Below are 11,468 nucleotides of genomic sequence, written 5' to 3'. Positions count from 1 at the left end.
GATAAACCCAACGTATTGAGTGAATTATTTTTAACTTTCTAGATGTAACAAAAAGCCGGTTTTTGAGATACCCATTTGATCGTTACTCACTCTACTACGAAACAAAAAGGTTTTCTACATCCATGTTACTAGTAATTGTACTTGGAAACAAATAGTTGATGTGAGTTAGTACATAAATTTGTTCCCTATAAAATACAATTTAATAGCGCTATTGCACTAAGGAAGAGCCTGAATAGATTCACACTGTACTGAAGATTTACTACTAAAGCGTGTAACGTGATTAAACTTATCGGAGAGACTGAGAATGCAACCGCTTTTATAATCATTAAAATTGTTAAAAAACATTTAAATACTGCTGTTCTCAGACAAAGATTTAATGATCACACATAATTTGTATCCATTTATTGTTTATTCATGCATAGCTGAACATAACTTTATTCTGTATTCGGTATATATATGCATAATAACCAATTCACTATTTAACAAAGTTACAGTGTTTGACAATTGAGTTGTCTCCCTTAGTCCAGGATCACTGACGAGTGTCACATTCTGACTTCGGTGGCACGTATGGTATGTAGTCTGTCTCCAGTTCTTCAAACGACCACGTTTCCCCCTGAAACAAAAAAAAAAAATACAAAGTTTTATGTATGAATATTGATATTTTCTACCAACATGAGATTTATATAGATAATTCTTTCACAGTTTCCCCTTTAAATGACATCCAATACAGGTCTTATATACCTATATGACTTTTACGTCTCTAATGAAGCATGTATTTTATTATAAGAATCTTTCACTGGTTGCGGGTAAAGATGGGAATATCCGGCACGAAGGTAACTGTTTAGGCGGTAACGAGGCTCCTATTCCCATCTTAACCCGCTGCCTGTGATTGATTCTTTTTCTTGCATGTCTTATTCTTCAATTTGTAGAAGATATAAAGAAAAGCGAAGGTTTTTCTTTAAGGCGCTATTTTGTTATAGTAGCGTATGGATTTACGCATTCATTAATAAATTATAGCACGTGAGTCATCTTACACCCCTGGGTGGAAGATGAGTTTTTCCAGCACCGGAAAAGCACGGAAAAATCCTGTCCGGCATGCAAGAATAACAAATACAAATCCTTTGTATTTAATTCTCATCGGATACGAAAAATATGTTCGCCGTCTCAAAAGAGTTTCAGTCTTATTTATCTAAAATTATAGTCAATTGGCTGATATATCACTAGAAATAAGTACATGTTTATAATGAAAGGGGGAATCTTAATATTGAAGGCAACCATTTAAAATAGCACTCTCTCTGGTTTCCCAAATTAAGGGATATATATACTGGAAAATGGAAGGCTCCCAGATTTTTGTACTTACATTATACGGATTGCTTCCGTCTTTTCGGTTTATTACACACCCGTGTTTGTGTTGGGCGAGTTGTATCTGTTGTTTGAATATGTTCCTTTGTGTACTGTTTGTCCAGTCATACACGTCTTTTATAAAATGTTTAAAGCTATTCGGTCCATCAACTGCAAAAAGAAGCAATGAAACATCCAACGTGACGTTTTTGTACATTTGGGTATTTGCCCAAGGTCAAACTCTTCTAGCAAAACAAATTCTCTCTCCCCCTCCCCGCCCCCCTCCTCCTCCCGTACCTCCCATTTAATAAACCCTCCCACTACTTTCATACATTCCTTTTGCTTTTCTTTGCGAAAAAGTATATAAAAACACGAATTTCTTATTTCAAAAAGAAATATTATTGTCAATTGAGTTAATATTCCCACATTAAAGAAATTTGCCAATTGAAAATTAGCAGAAGATGTAAAAAATTCAATGTAGGATTTTGTTTGTCGTATATATGTAAAAATAAGTTATAGAATGAACACAGGCATGCGCGGATCAAGTCAATTTTCTCGTAGGGCAAACTGTGTCTTTATACACTAAATAATTTGTTTTGATTTTTGCGGGTGTTAGCCGTTTACAAGTAACGTGTTGTCAATAATTTTTGTTAAACAGGCCGAACTAGAAAAATAGCCGACCAGCATGCTCCCTCCCCACCCTCTCCACCGCCGCCACCTCTCCCGGAAAATTGTGAAATTCAGCGCTTCATTTCCAGCATTCTGGGGCATTTTAGGAGCATTTAATAACACCTTTTCCACTGCAATTCTATATATATACAACATACCTCTTATTTTCACATTTTAGGATCTCAACTGTTAAATTTGGGAAAAATAATAAAATTACGTTTTCTTACAGGTAAAATTCTTTGTTTCTTTGAGATAATTAACATACATATGAATTACGTCAGGGTCTGATACCAAAAAACAAAACAAAAAAAACTTACTCCATGGATTTGGGAAAGTTGTGTTGAAAATTCCATTCATATCTGGTTCCGAGTCACATAGCATCAAATCAGTTTTAGGATAGTAGTACATGATAGATTCACACATCTCCTCGCGTGTAGATAAACCGCCCTTAAAATAAAAGCCAGTCCATTTAATCCTTGAAATTGATCAATGACAAGGTTGCATTCTGAGGCTTGTCTCCAACATGTATTTTACAATCTCAGAACCTCGATGTTGTTATACCTGTCATTACCATGGTTACGAAAATATGATACCTTTTACTGAATACCGTACTACGGCACGGAAACGGAGTTTACACAATATCCCAAATTCAACAAATCTGAAACGAACTTCAATATAAGTTCATGATCAGTAAAGTTTTTTTAGTATGAAAACAGTACATACTGACATATTATCAGTTGTGGGAATGTAAAAGTTTAACATCTTTATGAAAGTATTTATGAGTTCGTTCAAAATATATTTTGTCAGGAAAATTCAAGCGTCATAAATGTAGTGAGATACTTACAAACGAAGGTTCTGATCGTTTCTCTGTATCATATATACAATCAATCCGCATACTGTCGCCCTACAAAGGTTAATACCTATTTCATTTTTTGATAAATACTTTCGACATACCATTAATATAGATTACTTCCCATGACCGTCATTTTGTAATTCATTCTTGATACAACATTACTACGGTAATGACGAAGAAGAAGAAGTAAATAAATGGACACAAAGTTTTGAAATCATGAACAAGTATAACCAAATTATACATTGGTTACACTTATTTTGTTATTAATATGGTATAGTTATGTAATAGTTTGTTTATACCTTTAAACCAACTCCGAAACTTTATGCATTAGTAGAAACATATCTTTCAATCAAATCGCATTTACATTTGTATATTGCATTTGGAAAAGACGAAAGCAGACGATATACATATGGTAAATTTTTATCCCCTCCCAAGCCGAAGTGCAATGCACAAGAAGCATTATTCAGTTTTGCTTACTTTTTAATTATCTCCCTTTTGTGATTTGGTCATGACACTTGCCGGGAGCATGACTCCAATACTAGAGATATTGTTATATAGCTTACAACAATTTCAACTTAAAATGCTTCAAATATTTGGACTAACAAATCAAATACTTTGAATTGTTTAGACGTCAAAAGACTGGCGAAATTGTTTACTTTTTTGACAACCACTTCTTCTTTGAGAGATCGAACTTCTTGAAAATAAAAGTCGTAGTTCGGATCATCATATATGGGTTTTAGCTCAGTTCCGTTTTGGAAGTGCCTCGTTCTGATACCGGAAGCCAATAAATGTGCATGCTGAAACACTGCTGTTATTCGGATTTCGTCTATATTTTCTTGGTTCATTACCTGTAATTGTTTGCAAGTAAGAATGCATGCATAAACTTTCAAAGATGGAGCTAAATGTTACACTCAACTTCTATTGTTTAGAGAGGTATGTAAACACATTCATGTGATAAAAACAAAACAAATAAATATGATAAGTGTATCTGCAAAGTAAAATCAACAAAGATATTAACAGAGCTCAAAGTTAAGGAAGTCAGTCATAAAAAGCACAATTTTCATAATTCATAGTTTTTGTCTGTTCTCGGAATACCGAGACGAAACTATGGTGCTTTACTTTCTGATTAAAGCCTTTGATGATTTTCACAATGTGCGTTAATTTTGCCTGTCGTTTCAAAATATTTCTGTTGGATGCTGTCATTCAGTAAATGGCTCCAGTGTGCAACTACGATCACGACAAAAAGGTAATACAAACTTATAAACAATTTAAATTGAAAAATCGGTTTTTGTTACCTTGTTCATACACTTATCAGTACAGTATCCACTGGTGACGAATTTGGGCTCGTGTGGAGGTATAACATGGAGCGGAGTTACCGAATGTGACACAATAAGTGAACCTACGTCATGTTGGCGTAATTGAGGGGTGAGAAGCATTCGTATACCAGAGTTGTCAAGAATGCCTGTAATAAATGATACTTCGTGTTTATACAGTGAATGAGTATATAGTGCACACGCATCATGTTACCAAATGTACCACAATAAGTGAACCTACGTCATGTTGACGTAACTGGTCGTATACCAGAATTATCGAAAATATCTGTAATGAAGGATAATTCATGTTTATTCAGTAAATATTTAGTGAACATGAATTTTGTTGGCGCAATAAAAATCGTAACCGAAACCACACTAATTCCAGTTACTTGTCAAAAAATAAGGGTTTTGTTTTGTGAACAGGTTACTGACCATTCTGTTATTTTTATTTTACTTAATGACGGCAAGCAGTCGAATATCAGAATCATCTACAATACTTAAAAAGTGAAAAGTCATGATTTAAAACCGTCCTAATGTTGGCATTACCAGTAGTGTTTTGACGCTAGAAGCATCTTGATTCCAGTGCGTGTTCGGGCTCAGCACAAGTTAACAATTTTTCAATCATATAACGCCGGTATCTACTTGTAGCCAGACTTGTGTAACTGTCTAGAATATTTCGCCAGATACGCATTGCATGATACCTCAACACAGGATTGTCCAGTCCCATTATAATGTCAACGAAAAACATTTTAACGCTGAACTCCAAGCAAAGAAGCTACTGGTACCTTTTATATTAAGTATTTGGTATGTACCAAGGAACAAACTTCGGGAGGTTGACCCAGACCATTCGCATGCAAGGTGAACGCTCTACAACTGAACCATCGCTGCGGCTTTCTTGTTACATAGTTCATAACTTTTTTCCCCCAGAAAACATATCTGACACAAACTTACCTGATTTATGAGACGGGTTGTCGTAGTGAATTTGTATTATCATAAAAGAATGGTCATTTTGGCTTCCGACCGGGTATCCGGTGTGTTCTGGGAAATAAAATGGCTGAAATAAATGAAATATAGTTAAATGCGGAACGTTTCATTGAAGTTGTGTAAATGTATATAAGAACTTTGCATATACTATAAAGCAGTTTGCTGAATAGACTGTAAAATGTATTATTTTTTAAATAAACTATTTACAATAACTTATCTTATATTACTATATTAGCAGTATTATGTCTTATTAATATCATTTCTCTTCTATACCGATGTTTGTTAGAACTTTACATAAACTATAACGCAGCTTGCTTAACAATCGTATTATTATCAGAGACTGTAAAATGCATTATCTTTTTTAAATAAACTATATACGATTACTTATCTTACATAGTATGCTAGTAGTATTTCCTCTTAATATCATTTCTCTACTATAACGGATACTTTGAATGATTACATACTGAACAGAACTTACCCCACCACCCACGGCCCATGCAAAAAAGATCTCCGGTCATTGCGGCCACCCTTTGGGCCAGGTTAGAAAGCATTCTTCCCTAGCATGGTTCAGGCTTGGGTGGTTACCAGGACATTTCTGTATCACCAGATGATGAATCAGTCCTTCATTTCCAGGTGTAATGATCGGTTCAAACTGAAAACGGACACAAGAACCGAGTTCCTGATTATTGCCGTGTTTTAGTGGAATGTTGGGCCCTTATTAAATGCTCAAACGCCCCGTGGCGGGAAACGAGGCGGGAAACATACTGATTTATCTTAAACTAGATTATTTTGTATAAAATATGAAGAAAAGCATCAGGTCTTGATGTGGACATTTTCCATATACAAGGTAACGTTGTAATTTCTGCTGTCAGTTTGACGCTATAGCTTGGCAGCTTCCTTAAAATTCCCCGCCCTCCACCGTTACACACACAAACATACAATATGTCACGGATGTTCAATCAAAGTGAAAACAGTCCATATTTATATGTAAGTATAAGTTAATAATTCATATGCTACAGCAGGTTGTGCTCGCAGTATTGTGCACTTAACACTGAAGGAATATACAAGGGCATAGTACCTGAATCATGTGGTGTTTTCCTCCAAGGTCCGGCATTTTTTGAGCCACACACAGGTAAGTGGTACCTTTATCTGGTACCATGTACTGAAACGTTAAAAATGTCGTCTGCTAAGTAGGTAAAGGTAAAGAGTGTTTCTCTGACAAATTTGCTGTGAGAATACACTGGGCCCCAGGTATTAAAATCGCAGATCAAGACGCTGTTTAGAATTTGCTGATTCGATGGCGGACGGTTTCCCGAATAAATATGTATCACTTTGTTACCATTATCTCTATTCAGCGCCTTCTTCTAAAATAGTGTTTTGGAGATCTCCATTTTGTTGAAATACTAGGCACCCGCATTAGTTAGATCACTTTTCTACAGATCAGTTCTTTTTGTACAGTAGTACTTAAAAAAAATTGATCGTCAGACTTTAACACCTTGTAGCTGACACCACTTCAGAAATAAAGAAGGAATTAACATAATCTCATGTTGTATAATAACTTACATTTCCAGCAGTAAAATCATACACTTTTACTTCTTCGTAGGCGACGGATTTTGGGGCTTTATTCGTATTCAGCAACGATACGCTTTTGGTTCCCCTTCTCTCACCGCTATGATACATTAGGCTGTCCTCATCAGCTGGGTCGTCATGGTGATAGGAATATATCACCCTCTGGGTGGCATTCTGTTATAAATATAAGTTAGCGATCTTTAATATTCCTTTCAACTATGCATATAAAGGTGACGAATAAAACTTCTTTTGTTGTGCAACTTTCTGCCATCACACATATATTATTATATTGCCAACGATTAATTTGAAAAATAAGATATACTTACGTGAGATAAATGTATTCATATTTGTATATCTTACTTGTGCAGAATCTTAATGGCAATATATAGGCGTATTTTTGCTACTTTTTTTTGTTGATATTTCTTTGATATGAAGTACATGTTAAATCATGTGGATCCTTAAACAAATACATGTAAGACTACAAGGAACTAATCTCCAGATTGTACGACAAGAAAAAAAATTAAAAGACAATTTCAAGATATCAGGAAAAGAGATACATAAACTATTTTCTAAGTCAAAATAAAAAGCGTTTGCCATGGGGTATCAAAGGTAAACTGCCCTAAAGCTACTCGCCCACCGTTTCGGTGAAATTTTTCAACGTGTTCATTTCAACCAAATTTGGCATAGAATGTATATATGGCTCTGAAAAATGATAAACTGGATGAAAATGAAAGTTAGATATTAATAAAAAAAAATGCAAGAAGAAGCATGATTTCAAAAGCGTTGCAACGGTTTACTACCTTCTGTACAATATATTTGGTTATTTATGTCTTGCAAAAATTTTAAATCAATAAGTTTGTACCACCGGTCACTTTCAGAGTACTTACCTTTTATGGACTTTTGAGAGAAATTATTTTTCGATTTTTCGCCTAAAATGTATAGGTTAGTCCCTTTAATCAATAAATGTTATATAAATGGCCGTTAAGTATTGGTCAAGATGGTAGGGAAGTTTTTATTTTCTAGGTAACCCGAGTTCGATTCTCGACTCATGTTTTTTCATGATGTAGCATATTTCAAATAGTTTAGAAACAAAAACTCATGTTCTAATGTTTAAAACATGACCACTTTTCAGTTTCGAAGAAAGATCATTTTAGTCGCACAAAATCATAATACAGTCCCTTTAATACAACTAGTTACATTTATTTCCAAATCATGTTGGTCACACGTGTTGAGTTTCCTGGTAAACTTGAGAACTGTTCCAAACTCATTTTCTTCTCCGTGCAGCAGAGTCCAGTCCTGTGACTGATCCACTATTGGTGGGGAATGCCCGGTAGTATGGCGATCCTGAAAAATATAATATCAAAAAGGTTATAAAGCGTCGTCGCGTATACCGGCCTATACAATAAAATCGTGGTTCTCAAATCTTTGTGAAGTCATTACTTTTGTTTAATGCATACCTCTTTACAATAAACAGATCACCTGTGAAAACAGATCATAGACCACTTATTTAGAATTAAACATATTTATTTTTCAGTTTATTTAAATTGTGAAGAAAAAGCCGTACATGAAGACTATTGTTTCAGGCTAAGTGGTGGAGGAAGATCCCAGCACCATGGTATCTCTCCCGGCGTTACTTTAGGAACGGACATCGGTAGAATCTCCGAATTTTCGCAAGCAAGTTGGATAACTTCCTCTCCTGAAGCACTTCTACATCCTAAGATCCAAGTCCATACATGTGAAGGTCAAGGCATTCGAACCAAATGATCTTACCATTCAGCTTAAGGTGAGCTATAATACAGTGTGTGTTTAGCAGAATTGGAGTCACTTAACCAAGCATACAATCTTCTGGTTCGAATCCTGCTAGGGTTAGTTTCTATTTATTCACACTATATAACATGTTTTCACTACGATGGGATTTAAACTGACTCGGTCAGTTACTTACGTTCTCAAAAACGAGGTTAATACAACTCAAAATATACATGTCGTGTTACTTTACTAAATGTAAAGATTTGTTCTGAATGAGAGACAGAGAAAGGGCGAGCATTTTGGTCTGAATCATACATATTTTACCTTAAAATAAACCTTTCCGTCTTTTACCCACCCGACGATGACATCCGACGGGAACATTTTACCATTTGGAGACAGTCCGAACCCAACATAGCCTCTGGTTTTAACCCTGACCTCGAAGGTCACGTGGGTGCTATTGTACTTCCAGAACAGGAGGTAATTACCCTCCTTGTCCAGGGTAAGGCTGTTATTGAAAGGTTCAGTGGTAGTTACGCCTTGTACACAGTATGATAGCTGTAGTAAACAAGTTATGTATGTAAGGTTAGTTATTGAACGAATATTTCCATGAGCAAAACTTCAAAAAAAATCCCACTTCGATTTGTACCAAATAAACAACTAAGTATCATTTTCATCCTTATACAGTATAAATGAAGGAATACCGGTATCTAATTCACAAACAGTCAGTAAATAGAGAACGACTGGACAGAAAACGGAACAGTATATACTGTTTCCATACAATATTGTAATCTGTATTGACAAAGAAACAAATATTGAAGAGAACACTGCCCTTCTTAACGTAGCGAGACCCTTTTGTTTACTACAAGAGTGGACGAAGTGGTCCGGTTGTAACACTGTATTTGCAAAGGGGATGGTATTGTCAACAATTTACTTATAAATTGGAATTGAATAATGATGTCTGACTACGAAACTAGGGGTCGTGCGATTGAGCACCCGTTCTTGAGACTTAAATTTCTAACATTGGGACAAGAGCTTTAAATCTAGCATGCTAAAGAACCAGGGAGACTTATGGATCCTGAAGAAAATTTCATTCACCGAGACGGTCCCATTTAACATGACGACACACATGACATTGCAAGAACAAAATGCTTTATAAAATTTGTTGTAGTATTATTAGAGTGTAAACAGAATTTTGATAAAATCAGTCAAGAAAAAAGTGTTTACCTGCATCGCGAATGGTACTGGTGTAGAAAACTAACGGGTTATACTTGTTTTCTGTTAAATAATTCATGTAAAAAAACAGCCATTTTGTCCGAAATTTCTGGTCCTTGGGGATCATGGAGTCCATTAAATATCGTTGTAATAGAATTCCGGTTAAACCGGTGCTAAAAGGGCGTGAGGGGTGTTGCACTATCCTTTACCTCTCATGAACAGACTCAATCAAACCAAGTCTGCTATTATTTTGCTTGGTTGCATTCTGTGCTTCCAAAGGATCGTCTTACAGACATTATGACACCGGTATATCCCCTCATTCACAAAACAACCCATTCGGCGGGGGATATATATTGTTTCTTTGTTATTGTGGAAAAAGTTACAATGATCGTTAATTCATTCATTTTGTGACAAGCATAATTAAATTTTCTAGATTGCAATGCATGTTGTAAATAAAATATATATTGTGTTGTCACGTTAAAATGGGCCGCCTTTAAAAAAAGACGCGTTTTTTGTTAACTATGTTAAAAGTTTGTAATGCCTAAATATTGCATTCGTTTTAATATCCAAAAATACACTACAACTTATTAAAGCTATTTTAAGTTGTATTTTATAATTTTTGTAAACACTTAACGAAAGACTTTTGAAAATATCAATAACATGGTCGTCTTGTATGACGACTCGTTGTGTATTAAATTAGATTATTATTTAGAAAATGATTTGTGTGTCGTCATGTTAAACAGGATCACGATTTTGTCAGCTTCGTATTATATTTCTAAATCGTTTATAAGAGTTTACGCAGTCTGTATCTCAAGTGTTAAAGTAAAATTCAAACAATTGACTTTAAATAAATTGAATACATTTAACTATGAAGCTTTACCTTTATCTTAAAAGTTTAATATCATAACATACCTGTTATTAATGTCCTCATTTGTTTTAACCTTTTGGATATTTTAATTGTGAAGCAAGCCTATTTATATTGATTCCGTCCCCTCAGTTTATCTATGTTTGTAAACATCTCGTGATAGTCTTTAAATTTGACTCAGCGTGATAACCTTAATAGAACCTTTTCAAAATAGAAAACAGGACACTTGTACTCTTTATACCGGGTCAAAATTGAACACAGTTTGGCGGAAAAAATCATTGTCAGCAGAATTGCAACTATTTATTTATCTTAAGTTGTCGATAATTAAATAGATTGAATAAATCTGGTTTCCACCAGGGTCAGGAATGGTAACAGCATCGAAGCATAGACACTTCTGGTGACAGCATCGAACCACAGACAGCTGCAGGTGACAGCATCGAATCATAGACAGCTTCTGGTGACAGCATCGAATCACAGACAGCTTCTGGTGACAGCATCGAATCACAGACAGTCCCTAGTGACAGCAATGGACCAAAGACAGGTGATGACAGCATCGAATCAAAGACAGTTTCTGATGACAGCATCGAATCACAGACAGTCCCTGGTGACAGCATCGAATCACAAACAGTCCCTGGTGACAGCATTGGACCAAAGACAGGTGACGACAGCATCGAATCACAGACAGCTCCTGGTGACAGCATCGAACTACAAGAAGCTCATGTTAACAGTATCGAACCAGCTCATTCCAACAGCACCCACATGCACTTTCTGGTAACACTATCGAACCACAGACAGCCTCTGGTGACAGCATCGAATCACAGACATCTCTTAGTGACAACATCGAATCACAGACAGTCCCTAGTGATAGAATGAAACCACAGACAGTTCCAGGTGATAGCATCGAATCACAGACAGC

At 35.6% G+C, this 11,468-nt stretch overlaps 1 pseudogene; it reads right to left on the bottom strand.

Moving 5' to 3' along the window:
* Positions 1 to 387: 387 nt before the first annotated feature.
* On the bottom strand, positions 388 to 11,253 carry LOC123541369 (DBH-like monooxygenase protein 1; annotated as a pseudogene).
* Positions 11,254 to 11,468: the final 215 nt, after the last annotated feature.

Source organism: Mercenaria mercenaria, chromosome 16 (assembly GCF_021730395.1).
Source record: "Mercenaria mercenaria strain notata chromosome 16, MADL_Memer_1, whole genome shotgun sequence".
In the NCBI taxonomy this organism is placed as follows: Eukaryota; Metazoa; Mollusca; class Bivalvia; order Venerida; family Veneridae; genus Mercenaria; species Mercenaria mercenaria.
This window is presented reverse-complemented; position numbering and strand designations above follow the sequence as displayed.